The sequence below is a fragment of the Capra hircus genome, chromosome 23, assembly GCF_001704415.2.
Source record: "Capra hircus breed San Clemente chromosome 23, ASM170441v1, whole genome shotgun sequence".
Taxonomy (NCBI): domain Eukaryota; kingdom Metazoa; phylum Chordata; class Mammalia; order Artiodactyla; family Bovidae; genus Capra; species Capra hircus.
Genome location: NC_030830.1, coordinates 33,366,107 through 33,380,315, shown reverse-complemented (window position 1 = coordinate 33,380,315; position 14,209 = coordinate 33,366,107). Strand labels below are relative to the sequence as shown.

Genomic DNA, 14,209 nt, shown 5'->3' with positions numbered 1-14,209 from the left:
TCCTCACCATCACCCTCCCCACAGGCCTGACCCAAGCCCAGCTTGGCTGTCTGATTTTGCTTCCACTCCAGAAAGTCAGTCACCCCAGACCAGCCCTCTTATCCTCCCTGCACCTTGGAGCACATGTGAGTCCATCTACACATCTTTACGGAGCCCCTGCTCTCTGCCCAGGCTGGTGCCGAGTGCCATGAGGAATGCTGGCAGGAATAGCTAAGCACAGACCCTGCCCTTGCAGGGCAGACAGAACAGTTAGGGAAGAAAGACAGACACGTAAAGGAGTGAAATAATAAATCAAGTTAAGGCAGCATGCAAAAGAACATGCTCTTTTCTGTTTTGCTGTGAGCAATCTTTGGTACAAAGAAGGTCCTTCTAATGACACTTTCAAGGAGTTTAATTATTTAAACGATCTTCCTATCAAAGTGTTATTAATATGGTGTCAATGAAGGCAGCAGCATAGAAAAGAAGAGACAGACAAATAATGAAATACAACTATAGAGTCAATCACTCACACATTTATCGAGGACTTAATGCATACGAGATACCAAGCTAAGCCCTGAATGTACAGGATGGATAAGACCCAGTCCCTCCCCTCAGACAACCCCGAAGAAGGACAGATATGTTAGCCAAACATGGCAACATGACTTTTGATTCAAGGTTAGAAACCTAGAAGAGGCTGTGGGCAATTTCTGGGGTAACTCGGGGAGCTCAGTGTCAGAGGCAGCATTTACAATGAGTTTTGGGAGGTGTACAGGCAGAGGGATCAGGGTCCGGAAGGGACCAGTGTGTTCAGAGTGGCTATGACCAGGCCCAGTGGTCTTAGCAGGAGAAGCAGGCTGGGACAGGCAGATACAGTAGTCATATTGTGGAAACTCACCTGCCTACTCAGAAACTGGGACTTTTTGCTCTAGGCAAAATATTTTGGGGCCATAAATGACATGACTATGGCAAGTTTATTTGTTTGAAGACATTTCGTAGGTTAGATGTGAAAGGAAAATACTCGAAGATCACTAACAGGCTGTTCATTCAGGCCTGGGTATGAGAGGCCGGATCTTGCTGCGAACAGAGGAGGGGAGACGGGAGGGACCCCAGAGGAAGAGAGAAGGGGTAAGTGTCCACAAACAGGAGGCAAAGGACACAAAGGTGCAGAGAGGACCCTGTGGTGTCAAACCGTAGGCAGCAGAGCAGCAGGAGCCACAGGCAGAAACCAGGACCTACAGAGAATCAGAACCTTATTTTGCAGAAGATGGGGGAGTGGTCTGGGTCAAGTTGAACTTAAGGTGACCACAGAGGTTTCACCTGGAGCACCTTTAATTAGAGGTGGCAAGTTGAGCTCATGCGTTTTCTTCCTGAAGCCCTGCTTAACTACACAGAGGGCCTAGTTCTTAAGGTGTAGATTCATAGAAACCGGTAGAACAAGGGAGGAGACAACAACAACAAGTTTTGGAAGCTGGAGAGAGGATGGCAGAGAAAGCTGAGTCCTGCCAGAGATGAGGGCAGCTGAGAAGCAGCCCCACTCCCCAACTCAGGGCCCGGGGCTCCAGGCTAGATTGGCATGGGTTACTTCTAGAAGCAGGGATAAGGGTGAATTTTAAAAGGTAAAACGAAAGTAGTTGTCAGGGGTTGGGAGGAGGGAGGAATGAATAGATGGAGAACAGGATTTTTAGGGCAGTGAAAATAATGTGAAACTATATGGTGAGTATGTGCATTTATACATTTGTCCAAACCCATAGAATGTTCAACACCAAGGGTGGACACTCGTAAACTGTGGACTTTGGGGACAATGGTGTGTCCATGTAGGTTAATCCACTGTAACGAATGTCCCCTGGGGTGAGAATGTTGATGGTAAGGGAGGCTGTGCATGTGTGGGCAGGAGAGCAGGGGGTGTACAGGAACTCACTAGACTTTCTACTCAACTTTTCTGTGAACCTAAAACTTCTCTGGAAGGAAAGTTATGACCAACCTAGATAGCATATTCAAAAGCAACGATATTACTTTGCCAACAAAGGTCCATCTAGTCAAGGCTATGGTTTTTCCAGTGATCATGTATGGATGTGAGAGTTGGACTGTGAAGAAAGGTGAGTGCCAAAGAATTGATGCTTTTGAACTGTGGTGTTGGAGAAGACTCTTGAGAGTCCCTTGGACTGCAAGGAGATCCAACCAGTCCATTCTAAGGGAGATCAGTCCTGGGTGTTCATTTGAAGGATTGATGCTAAAGTTGAAACTCCAAATCCTTTGGCCACCTCGTGCAAAGATTTGACTCATTGGGAAAGACCCTGATGCTGGGAGGGATTGGGGGCAGGAGGAGAAGGGGACGACCGAGGATGAGATGGCTGGATGGCATCATTGACTCGATGGACAGGAGTCTGAGTGAACTCTGGGAGTTGGTGATGGACAGGGAGGCCTGGCGTGCTGCAATTCATGGGATCACAAAGAGTCAGACACGACTGAGCGACTGAACTGAACTGAACTGAACTGAAAACTTCTCTAAAAAGAAATTAAGCCTATGGACTTCACTGGCGGTCCAGTGGTCTAAGACTTCGCCTTTCAGTGCAGGGAGTGTGGGTTCAGTCCCTGGTCAGGGAACTAAGATCCTGCATGCTTCCTGGCCCAAAAGCCAAAAACCATAAAACAGAAGCAATAGTGTAACAAATTCAATGAAGACTTTAAAAATGGTCCCCATCAAAAAAATCTTAAAAAAATAAAAAAGCCTGTTTAAAAAAGAAAACAAACTAAAAGTCAATTTAAGGAGCAGTTAGTTCTCCAAATCCCCTCTCTTACTCTGTGCAAGTCAGTTCCTTTCGCCCTCTGTACCATTGCAGGTGATGGGAGATGCATATTCTAGAGTGAGTAAGATGGAGAGTCTTTGGGCTGGGGAACACAGATGTAAGAGAGGCAGGGTCACTTCAGGCGGACTTGGTGAAAGACTCTGACATCAAGAGAGAATTTTTTTTAGTATTTTCTAAAATGTATTTATTTATCTATTTAGTTCTGGTTGCCCTGGGTCTTCTTTGCTACTCAAGGACTTTTCTCTAGTTGCAGCAAGTAGGGGCTACTCTCCGTTGCAGTGCATGGGCTTGCCATCGCGGTGGCTTCTCTTGTGGAGCACAGGCTCTAGGCGCATAGGCCTTAGTAGTTGTGGCCCACGGACTTTGTTGCCCCACAGCATGTGGGATCTTCCCAGATCAGGGTTGAACCCATATCCCTTGCATTGGCAGGCGATGCTGAACCACTGTACCACCAAGAAAGTCCTCAAGGGCTTCTAAAGGGTAGAGGCAGCAAAGGCCCGCCCATAGTTGCAAAGCTTTTAGAGTTCCATTCTTCAGCAGGAACCCAAAGTTTCACAGACACATGAGGAAAGCATCTAATATGAAAAACAGAGATCAAAACAAACAGATGAAAGCAATTTGGGGGATACTGTTGTGCAGACGGAAGGAAACTTTTTAAAAAATTATTTATTCTCAGAGAAATATGATATTGCAACCATGAGATCAGAATAAGATGCTGTAAAAATGAACATTCAGGGAACAAAATAAGGTCTCAGAGATTTAAAATACAACAGGAATGACAATTAAACAGAAAGACTGGAAGTTAAAGATATCCTCCCAAACTGTAGCAAACAAAGAAACAAAATCAAGAAAACAAAAAAAACAGAAAAGGGAAAAATCCCTTAAAAATTATTTCAAGAGCTCTTTCCCTTCAGCAGGCCACAGACAATCCACCCTGCCTGGTGTTACCGGTATTGTAAGAACAAGCCATACCCAAAATCTCCCTTCTGCTTATGCCGAGATGTCCCTGATGCTAAGATTAGCATCACTGACCTGGGACAGAAGGCATAAGTGATGAGTTCCTACTCTGTGGCCACATGGTATCGGATGAATATCAGCAGTTCTCCTCTAAAGCCCTGGAGGCTGCCCGTATTTGTGCCAGCAAGTACATGGTGCAAAGCTGTGGCAAAGTTGGTTTTCACATCCGAGTGTAGCTCCACCCCTTCCATGTCACCTACATCAATAAGATGTTGTCCTGTGCTAGAGTGATAGACTCCAGACAGGTATGCAAGATGCCTTTGGAGAGCCCCAGGGCACAGTGGCCAGGGTCCACACTGGCCAAGTCACGATGTCCATCCTCACCAAGCTGCAGAACAGGAAGCATGTGACTGAGGTCCTCTGCAGAGCCAAGTGAAAGTTTCCTGGACACCTGACGATCCACATCTCCAAGAAGCAGGGATTTACTAAGTTTAACGCAGGTGAATTTGAAAACACGGTGGCAGAAAAGCAGTTCATCCCAGATGGGTGTAGGGTCAAATATATCCCCAGTCGTGGCCCTCAGAACAAATGGTGGCCCTTGCGCTCATGAGAGCCAGGGCACTGTCCCCTGCTTACTTACACCCACCAATAAATCCTACTTTCCTATCAAAAAAAAAACTACTTCTAGAGCATTTCCCAGAATTGATGGACATGAGTTTCCAAACTGAATAGGCCAAAGTAAAAAGTAAAGTAAATGTCGCTCAGTCGTGTCCGTCTCTTTGCGACGCCATGGACTGTAGCCTACCAGGTTCCTCTGTCCGTGGGATTTTCCAGGCAAGAATACTGAAGTGGGTTGCCATTTCCTTCTCCAGGAGATCTTCCCAACCCAGGAACCAAACTCAGGTCTCCCGCATTGTAGGCAGACGCTTTACCATCTGAGCCACTGGGGAAGTGACCTAAAATAGGCCAAAGAGTATATGAAAATGCCCCTTCACCAAAGCACAACGTCACAGAATTTCAGAACACCGGTGACAAAGAGAAGATGCTACAAACTTCTAGAAAAAAACTGAATCACGTGAAAGGATCAGGACTCAAAACAGCATTGGTTGTTTCAGAGAACTGTCACAGAATGTGAGGGAGCATTGCCTTCAAAGTTCTAAGGGAAGATTTTTTCCAACCTAAAGTTCCATACTCTGCCAAACTATTAAGTATAAAACAAAAACATGCTGAGACATGCAAATTCTCCCCAAATTACAACTTCCATTGACCATTTCTACAGTGGGAGGGTGGAGGTGTGTTCCCTCCTGCAAACACAAGACAAAGACATCAGAAAATCCACAGGAGAGAGAGATTAGGATCAGTGCCTGAAATAGAGAGCCAGTAGGTCCTCCTGCAGAAGTGAAAGGGCTCTGGGAACAATTTATTCAAGAAGATGAAATACACAGAATGCCCAAAACTTGGACTTATTGAGATGAGATCTACACTACCGGGAAAGATTTGGGGACCGAATCACTAACATGGATAAGGAAAGCAAAGCAAATTTTAAAAAGGGCAGCTCACTCCATAGAGAACAAGTGTTGAAATAATATAAAGAATCTACTACATGGTTTAGCTACAAATAACAATTAGTCATAAAAATGAAGACGTTGATAGGACTTCCCTGGTGGCCCAGTGGTTAAGACTCTGAGCTTCCGCTGCAGGGGGCCTAGGTTCAGTTCCCTCGAATGGGGAGTTAAGATCCCACAGGCTGTGAGGTGTGGCCAAAAAAAATTTAATTTAATTAAAAAAAGTGAAGACATTGAGTTTCTGTCTAACCAAGAGGATGATATAACCATATTGGGAGAATGGGGAGACAGGCAGGGGTTCTAGGTGAAGGTTCTAATGGGGAGGATGGATAAAAGAAAAATTTAATCTACATCTTATAAAGTGAGAACTTAGGGACTTCCCTGCAGTCCAGTAGTTAAGACTTCACCTTCCAATGCAAGGGGTGCGGGTTCAATCCTTGGTCAGGGAGCTAAGATCTAGCACACCTCCCAGCCAAAAAGCTAAAACATAAACCAGAAGCAAGATTGTAACAAATTCAATAAAAACTTAAAGATCCACATTGAAAAAAATATCTTTTAAAAAAATTAAGTGAGAACTTAATTGGAACCTAATACTGATAAGTCCAAAAATAGTGATGCAAGTCTCTTCCACGGAAATGTGCACTGCTAAAACTCAAAGGAATCATCTAAAAGAATTGACGGTGCCTGTACCTGAGGAGTGGGGGATGGGCTGAGGGGGTGGCAGTGGGGGCCAGAGAGCCAGGTCACTGCTGCTTTCTTCACAAGGCTGATAGAGCTCAATCTTTTCAACCACATCCATTATACACATCTGTGTCTTTTTTGCTGTCTTGCATACAGGGTCGTCATTGCCATCTCTAAATTCCATATATATGTGTTAGTATACTGTACTGGTGTTTTTCTTTCTGGCTTACTTCACTCTGTATAATCGGCTCCAGTTTCATCCATCTCATCAGAACTGATTCAAATGTATTCTTTTTAACGGCGCAGCACGTAGTCCTCTCTGGTCTAATTCCATGCTTATTCACCTTCCTGTCTCCTAGAAAGCGAGCTTTACAAAAACCAGCACCCAGCCCAGTACCTGTCAAACAGCAGACCACATGCTTGAGGACTGAATCATTGTAGGTTCAAGCTGGGAGGAAACTTTCATTTCAACCTGATCGTTTTACAGGTTAGAAAACAGAAGGCCCCAAAAGAAAGGGGATGTTCCCCAGGGCCCACGTGGTGAGTGACAGCTCCCAGGCTACACTGTCAATCTCTGGATTCTCTGTCCATCCTCCCTCAGGCCCAGGGGCTGCCCTCAAACCTGCAGAATCAGTGACAGTTTGAAAACTAAACAGCTCTTGTGGGGAGAGGATTTAAAGAGGGAGGAGAGGCAACAGGAAGAGAGAAGACAAGCGCCCAGGCAGATAAAAGTGGCTCCTACCGGAGTGCCGTGGCCTAGCCAAGCCGGCAGCATCTCCCAGAAGTGGAGATGACCACCTGGGACCCACCAGGGGTCCCACTGACACTCAGAGTTCCAGATCATACCTCATGGCTTGCCATCCAGGGATCGGCATGACGCTACTGCTGCTGCCAAGTTACAGAATGGCCCCTGGGAGGCTGCAGCAGGAAAATGGCACATCTCCTCCAAAGGGCACTCTCTGCTGCTTCCAAATACTACCCCGTGCATCCACGTTGGGATTCCCAGGTGGCTGTAGTGGTAAATAACCAGTGCAGGTAGATGTAAGAGACACAGGTTCAATCCCTGGGTGGGGAAGATCCCCTAGAGAAGGTCACAGCAACCCACTCCAGTGTTCTTGCTTGGAGAATCCCACGGACAGAGGAACCTGGCAAGCTGCAGTCCATAGGGTTGCACAGAGTCAAACACGACAGAAGAGACTTGGCACGCACGCACATCCACGTTAGGTGGAAATCGACTTTCACCTAGATCCCTATTGTCAGCAAGGTCTGCGGCATCTGGCTTTCAGCTCCATGACTTCTGCCCAGAAGGGTGGACCCGAGGCTGACAGTGACGCTCCACGGTGCCCTCTGGTGATCCCTCGGCATCCCTCTCACCTCTCCCGCTGTCGCAGGCTGCTGCACCAGGAGTGTCCCTTCTCTTCCCAGGGCTCCAGTGAATGCCTGTCTGTTAGTAAATTCACACAAACTGATGCCTGAAGGGTCCCCTTGCTACACAGCTCTGAATCCTGGTGTGGGCTCTACAGGCCCGAGAAGATACTAATCTTGTCAATCTAAGCATCTAAGCATCGAGGATCAAGACAGGAGGGAAACTTCAGGTTTAGCTTGTGACTCAGGAAGACTATTCAGCAGGATGCTGGGAGACAGACAGGAGGGAGTCCTGTGCCAGGGAAATGCCCACTGTGGGCAGCCCCGTATCCATCACAGAGCAGGCACTGGATATCAGGAGGTTGGCCACATGGGTCCCCAGGTTAGCAAGCTAGACAAGCTAGATGACCTTTTTCAGAGATCAGATCCAGTTGGGATCACGTGTAGTCTAGTGGCGGCCCAGGCAGGGCAGGGGGCTGGGAATCTGTCTGGGTCAAAGAGCTGGTGGCTCAGGACTTCTCTGGTGGTCCGATGGCTAAGACTTCAAACTCTCAGTGCAGGAGGCCCAGTTCCATCCCTGGTCAAGGAAGTAAATCCCACATGCCACAGCTAGCAGCTTGCATGCCACAGCAAAGACCTGAGGCAGGGCATCCCTGGTGGCTCAGTGGTAACAGAATCTGCCTGCCCCTGCAGGGGACATGGGTCTGATCCCTGATCCAGGAAGATCCCACAGGCCTCAGAGCAGCTAAACCTGAGCACCGTAACTATTGAGCCTGTGCTCTAGAGCCCAGGAAGCACGACTCCTGAGCCCACGTGCAGCAACTCCTGACGCCCACGTGCCCTAGAATCCATGTTCCACGACAAGAGAAGCCACCGCTGTGAGAAGCCTGTGCACCGCAACGAAGAGCAGCCCCCACTCTCCACAACTAGAAAAAGGCTGTGCAGCAACAAAGACCCAGCATGGCCAAGACACATACATAAACACAATTATATATAAGACCTGGCTCAGCCAAATTAATTTAAAAAAATTTTAATTTGGTGGCCATGGAGCCCCTTTCTCCCAGCATGAGCTCTCAGTGCAGAACCTGGCCTCCTGTTCCATCTTGCACTGCCCTCCTGAGCCTGCTGCACTCTGGCTGGGGGACTAGGAGGGTCCTGGACTGGGGCAAGTTGGACAGCATCTCTCTCTCCCCACTGGCATGGGAATGCGGGGTCCCTGCTGATCTCCCCACCATCCCCTTGCCTTGCCCATCTTGGAATCAGACACACTAGGTCCAGTCTACACTCCAGTACTTTTCTGTTAATAGCTATGAAACCATGGGCACGGTGACATCACCTTTCTGAGCCTGCGTTCTCCCATCTGTAAAATGGAGTGAAAGGTACCATTCTCCCAGGAATGTTGTGAGGATTAAACAAATAACATGTGTAAGGCTGTTGGTGGTGCTTGGCACACAATCAGGTGTCTGTTGCTGTTATGCGGTGCTCCAAACTGCGGTGACTTAAAGCAGCAGCTATTTGCTATCTCTCACGTTGCTGGGGGTTCAGCTGGGGTGACCTGTGTGCCTCATGGTGGTAGTGGGCTCACTCATTTGGCTGCATTCAGCTGGCAGTTTCGCTGGGGCAGCTGGACCTCCTTCTCCAGTTGGGTGGTTTTCTTACCTGGCAGTCCAGAGCTCCAAGGAGTCCAGGCAGAAGGGATCAGTTAACGCTCAGGCTGAAAGGGGCACATCTTCGCTTCTGGTGCATGCTATTGGTCAAGGCGAGTTCCCAAGGCCAGCCCAGACCCACAGGGAGGGGAGATGGCCTCCGTCTCCTGGTAGGAGGAGGGACATGGCACAGGGATGGGGGAGCTTGTTGAGGGCTGTCTTTGGAGACAGGGTACCAGCACGTAACAGTCAGCGGCAGGTGGGGGAAGTTCAGTTTGACCACTCGGATTAGCACTGTCTGCAGTCTAGCCCAGAGCAATGCTTCGCAGACAATGGGGGCTGTATCACTGGTGTCCCAGAGATGACTCGATGGCAAAAAGTAATTGCATTTTGAGTCCTTTTTAATCCTTTTGATACCATCAAAGAGAAAGATGTCAGCTTAGTGCTAGCCTGTGTCTAATAATATCTCTATCAAACTAGCTATCTCTGGCCCGGCATTAGCAATATCTGGCAGGCACAATATCTCGACAGAACGTAGTATGTTGCTTTGTTTCCTCTTGCATTTATTTTTACAATTGCCAAGTGGGCTGGCTTTCCACTTCTGAGGGTAATAGGGCATTGGCTGAAGTAAAGAGAGTCTTCTCAATGGAGAGATCAGAGCCCAACAGCTTCCCAGCTCAGGCTACGATTTTTCACCTGATAACCCTACTACTCTGAAAAGGCAATGGCAGCCCACTCCAGTACTCTTGCCTGGAAAATCCCATGGACGGAGGAGCCTGGTAGGCTGCAGTCCATGGGGTCGCTAAGAGTCGGACACGACTGAGCGACTTCACTTCCACTTTTCACCTTCATGCATTGGAGAAGGAAATGGCAACCCACTCCAGGGTTCTTGCCTGCAGAATCCCAGGGATGGGGGAGTCTGATGGGCTGCCGTCTGTGGGGTCGCACAGAGCCGGACACGACTGAAGTGACTTAGCAGCAGCAGCAGCAACCCTACTACTGGTGAGTCTGTTGTCCACCGCCACCCCAAAAGAAAAGCCCCCAGCACCCTCATCACTCTCCTTCACCCCTCAAGCTTTCCTCCTTAACATTAAATTCCACTCCCACAGACGTTCCTTTTCATCTTAACTGGCCTCTTTCAGAAACTCCTCTGTGCTTTATTCTTTTATCCCTATTGAAATATGGTAGGAGTCACTTTATTTTTTTTAATACGGTATTTTGTGTATTTTTAAAAATTAATTTTTGCTGGATTTTAGTTGCTTTACAATGTTGTGTTGGTTTCTGCTGTACAGCAGAGTGACCCAGCTATACATATCCAAATACGCATTCTTTTTTTAGATTCTTTTCCCACATAGGTCATTGTGGAGGATGGAGTAGAGTTCCCTGCGCTATGGAGTTAGGCTTTACTCTTCCCCAACACCCTCCCTATTCTCTGCAAGCAGGCAGTGTGGGGCAGTGGGGAGCACTTGGGTTCTGGGGCCAGACCACTTTGGTGAGATCTGGGGTCTATCCTGTACCAGACACAGCCCTACCCTTCATGTTTGCAGCCAGAGCAATAGTGCAAAGGAGACCCCCTCCCACTTCCATATCCTGATAGTTAAAAGCTGCAAATAAAGCCAACAATCCATTATGTGAAATAAGTTCCAGTTTCCTAGGCTGACAAAATATATCTTACTTAAAACCAAAAACAAGTCTGTGTGTGTACGCTGAGCTATGCTTTTTCTACGATGACAGAAAAATATAAAAACCACTGAATTTTGTGTCATTTTATAATGTCTTTAAAAAATATTTATTTATTTACTTGTCTGTTGTTTCTAGTTTTCATCAAATTTGAGAAGAAAGCTATAATTATTTCTCCAAATATATATATTTTTATTTCCCTGTCCCAATCTGAGTCTTCAATTTCTCACGTGTTAGATGACTTGACAGTATTCAAATGTCGCTGATGTTCTACTTAGGTTTTTTCACCTCTTATTTTTCCTCTGAGCGGCAGTTTAGATTTTTTTTAACTGGTATATCTGAACATTCACTGATAATTTCTTCTACAGTGTCTAAACTGTTCTTAGTCACATTCAGTGTATTTTTTTAATTTAAGATATTATATTCATTTAAAATGATGAAGCACAACCTGGAATCAAGACTGCTGGGAGAAATATCAATAACCTCAGATACGCAGATGACCCCACCATTATGGCAGAAATTGAAGAAGAACTAAAGAGACTCTTGATGAAAGTGAAAGAGAAGAGTGAAAAAGTTGGCTTAAAACTCAACATTCAGAAAACTAAGATCATGGCATCTGGTCCAATCACTTCATGGCAAATAGATGGGGAAACAATGGAGAGACTTCATTTTGGGGGGCTCCAAAATCACTGCAGATGGTGACTGCAGCCATGAAATTAAAAGTTGGTTCTCCTTGGAAGAAAAGCTATGACCAACTTAGACAAGCATATTAAAAAGCAGAGACATTACTTTGCCAACAAAGGTCCGTCTAGTCAAAGCTACGGTTTTTCTAGTAGTCATGTATGGATGTGAGAGTTGGACTATAAAGAAAGCTGAACACCAAAGAATTGATGCTTTTGAACTGTGGTGTTGGAGAAGACTCTTGAGAGTCCCTTGGACTGCAAGGAGATCCAACCAGTCCAACCTAAAGGAAATCAGTCCTGAGTATTTATTAGAAGGACTGATTTTGAAGCTGAAACTCCAATACTTTGGCCACCTGATGAGAAGAACTGACTGATTGGAAAAGACCCTGATGCTGAAGGCAGGAGGAGAAGGGGATGACAGAGGATGAAATGATTGGATGACAGCACCGACTGGATGGAAATGAATTTGAGCAAGCTCCGGGAGCTGGTGAGGGACAGGGAAGCCCGGCGTGCTACAGTCCATGGGGTCACAAAGAGTCAAACACAATTGAGTGACTGAACCGAACTGATTTTTCATTTTTGGACATGACAGTTGGGTTTTTTTTAAAACTTCTGTTTCTCTCTTGTTTGTGTTTGTATGTTTCTCTACCTTCTTGAATACTTGAGGCATATGAGTGAAGCACATTTATATTATCTCTTCAGTGTCTTCCTCTGCTCGTTATTTCATCTCTTCATTTCTGAGTCTTTCTACTGATTGATTTTTCTCCTGATGGTGGGTCATATTTTTCTACTTTGCATGCCTTTTGTTGTTGTCTGTTCCTAGATTTTTTTTTGGCCGTACTGCTCAAGGCTTACAGGATCCTAATTCTCCAAACACTTCCCTGGTGGCTTAGAGGGTAAAGCAACCGCCTGCAATGCAGGAGACCTGGGTTCGATCCCTGGGTCGGGAAGATCCCCTGCAGAAGGAAATGGCAACCCACTCCAGTATTCTTGCCTGGAAAATCCCATGGACAGAGGAGCCTGGTAGGCTACAGTCCATGGGGCCACAAAGAGTCAGACACGACTGAGCAACTTCACTTCACTTTAATTCTCCAACAAGGGATTGAACACAGGCCCAGGGCAGTGAAAGCAATGAGTCCTAACCATTAGACCACCAAGGAATTCCCTGTTTCTGTTTCTAGACATTCTTCATCAGACAGAGGAACTTTCCTTCTATTCCTAATTTTCTGAAAGTTTTTTAAATCAGGAATGGATGTTGGATTTTGTCAAACAGTTTTTCTACATCTATTAAAATGATCCTATGGTTTCCTCTTTTTTCGTATGTTAATATGGTGAATTCCATTGATTGGTTTTCAAACATTAAACCAACTTTGCATTCCTGAGATAAATCCCACTTGATCATAATATATTATCCTTTTTATATATTGTTGAATTTGATTTGCTAAAACTTTGCTTAAATTTTCACCTCTGTGTTCAGGAGGGACATCTGTCTGTACTTTGATTAGAAGCTAGGCATTGTGAATTTTCCGTTGTTTGGTGTAGGAGTTTGTTGCATTCCTTTAAGTAATGTTGGACTTTGTTCTGGCACATAGCTAACATACTTGGAGTAAGATGTATACTTGTGAGGCTTGCTTTTAAGATTCTTAGGACACATACAGAGTAGCTGTTAGTCCAAGGTTAATGTAGACCTCTGCTAAGGCCTTACCCTTCTGAGGACTGTACTCAATACCCCGTGTAATATGAGGTCTTTCTACTCTGTCTGATGGGAGCACAAACTAATTCCTGCCCCATGTGAGCTCCAGACATTGCTAGGCATTGCTTTGCCTTCAGCGTCTCTTTCCCCAGCCTTTTCTTTCTTGTACGTGCAAATCAGCGCTCAGCCAGATTCAAGGAGACACCTCTGCGGATCTTGGATGTGTGTTCAGCTTCCCCCCGCTGGGACTCTGGCCTGTGAATTTCTAGCACCTTTCTAAATCTGTCTTCTCAATCAGCAAGACATCTAAGCTCTGTTTGGATTCCCTCCTCCCGACAGTGAAGTCTGGAAACAGCCTGGGACGGGGAGCTGGGGTAATTACAGGGCTCACCTTCTTCCCAGGGATCAGTCCCAGGCTGCCTTTGTCCAAAGTCTGAAAATCATGGTTTCAGCTGTTTTGTCTGGAGTCCTGGTTTTTTTAAGGCAGGAGAGTAAACTAGCCCCTGTCACTTCATTATGGCTAGAAGCTGAAGTCTCATCCTGTTAGTAAATTTCTTTTCGCATGTGGTGTGACACGCTGAGGATTCTAAACAGCGGATACCTGGTGAGAGGCCACTTTGCCTGGTCTAAGACACAGGTCACTAACAGATGTGCCAGTTTCGGCCAGTTAATATTCCTTCTGGTGCCTCCATTTTCTGTTTTCCTTTTTAAGTGTGTGTGTGTGTGTGTGTGTGTGTGTGTGTGCGCGTGCGCGTGCATGTGCGTGTGCGTGTGTGTGCGTGCGCATGCGCGCACGATATGGACCATTTTTAAAGTCTTTATTGCATTTGTTACAATCTTGCTTCTGTTTTACATTTTTTGGCTGCGCGGCATGTGGCATCTTAGTTCCCCAACCAGATATTGAACCTGCACCCCCGTACTGGAAGGTGAAGTTTTAACCACTGCACCCCAGGGAAGTCCCTGGTGCCTCCATTTTCATCTCTGTCAGATGCAGGGGACAAGAATAGTATCGACCCTAAGGACTGTTGTGAGACACAGGTAAGATTTTACGTGCTTCTTGCCTAAAACTATGCCTGACACATAGTGAACGGGTGTTCGATAAATGTGGATTATTTCAGGGACAATCCAGACCACCCAGCCAGGGCTCCTGCAA

The 14,209-nt window shown here is 46.3% G+C and overlaps 1 pseudogene; it reads left to right on the top strand.

Annotated features, from left to right (window-relative positions):
- Nucleotides 638-4,353, top strand: LOC102173617 (annotated as a pseudogene).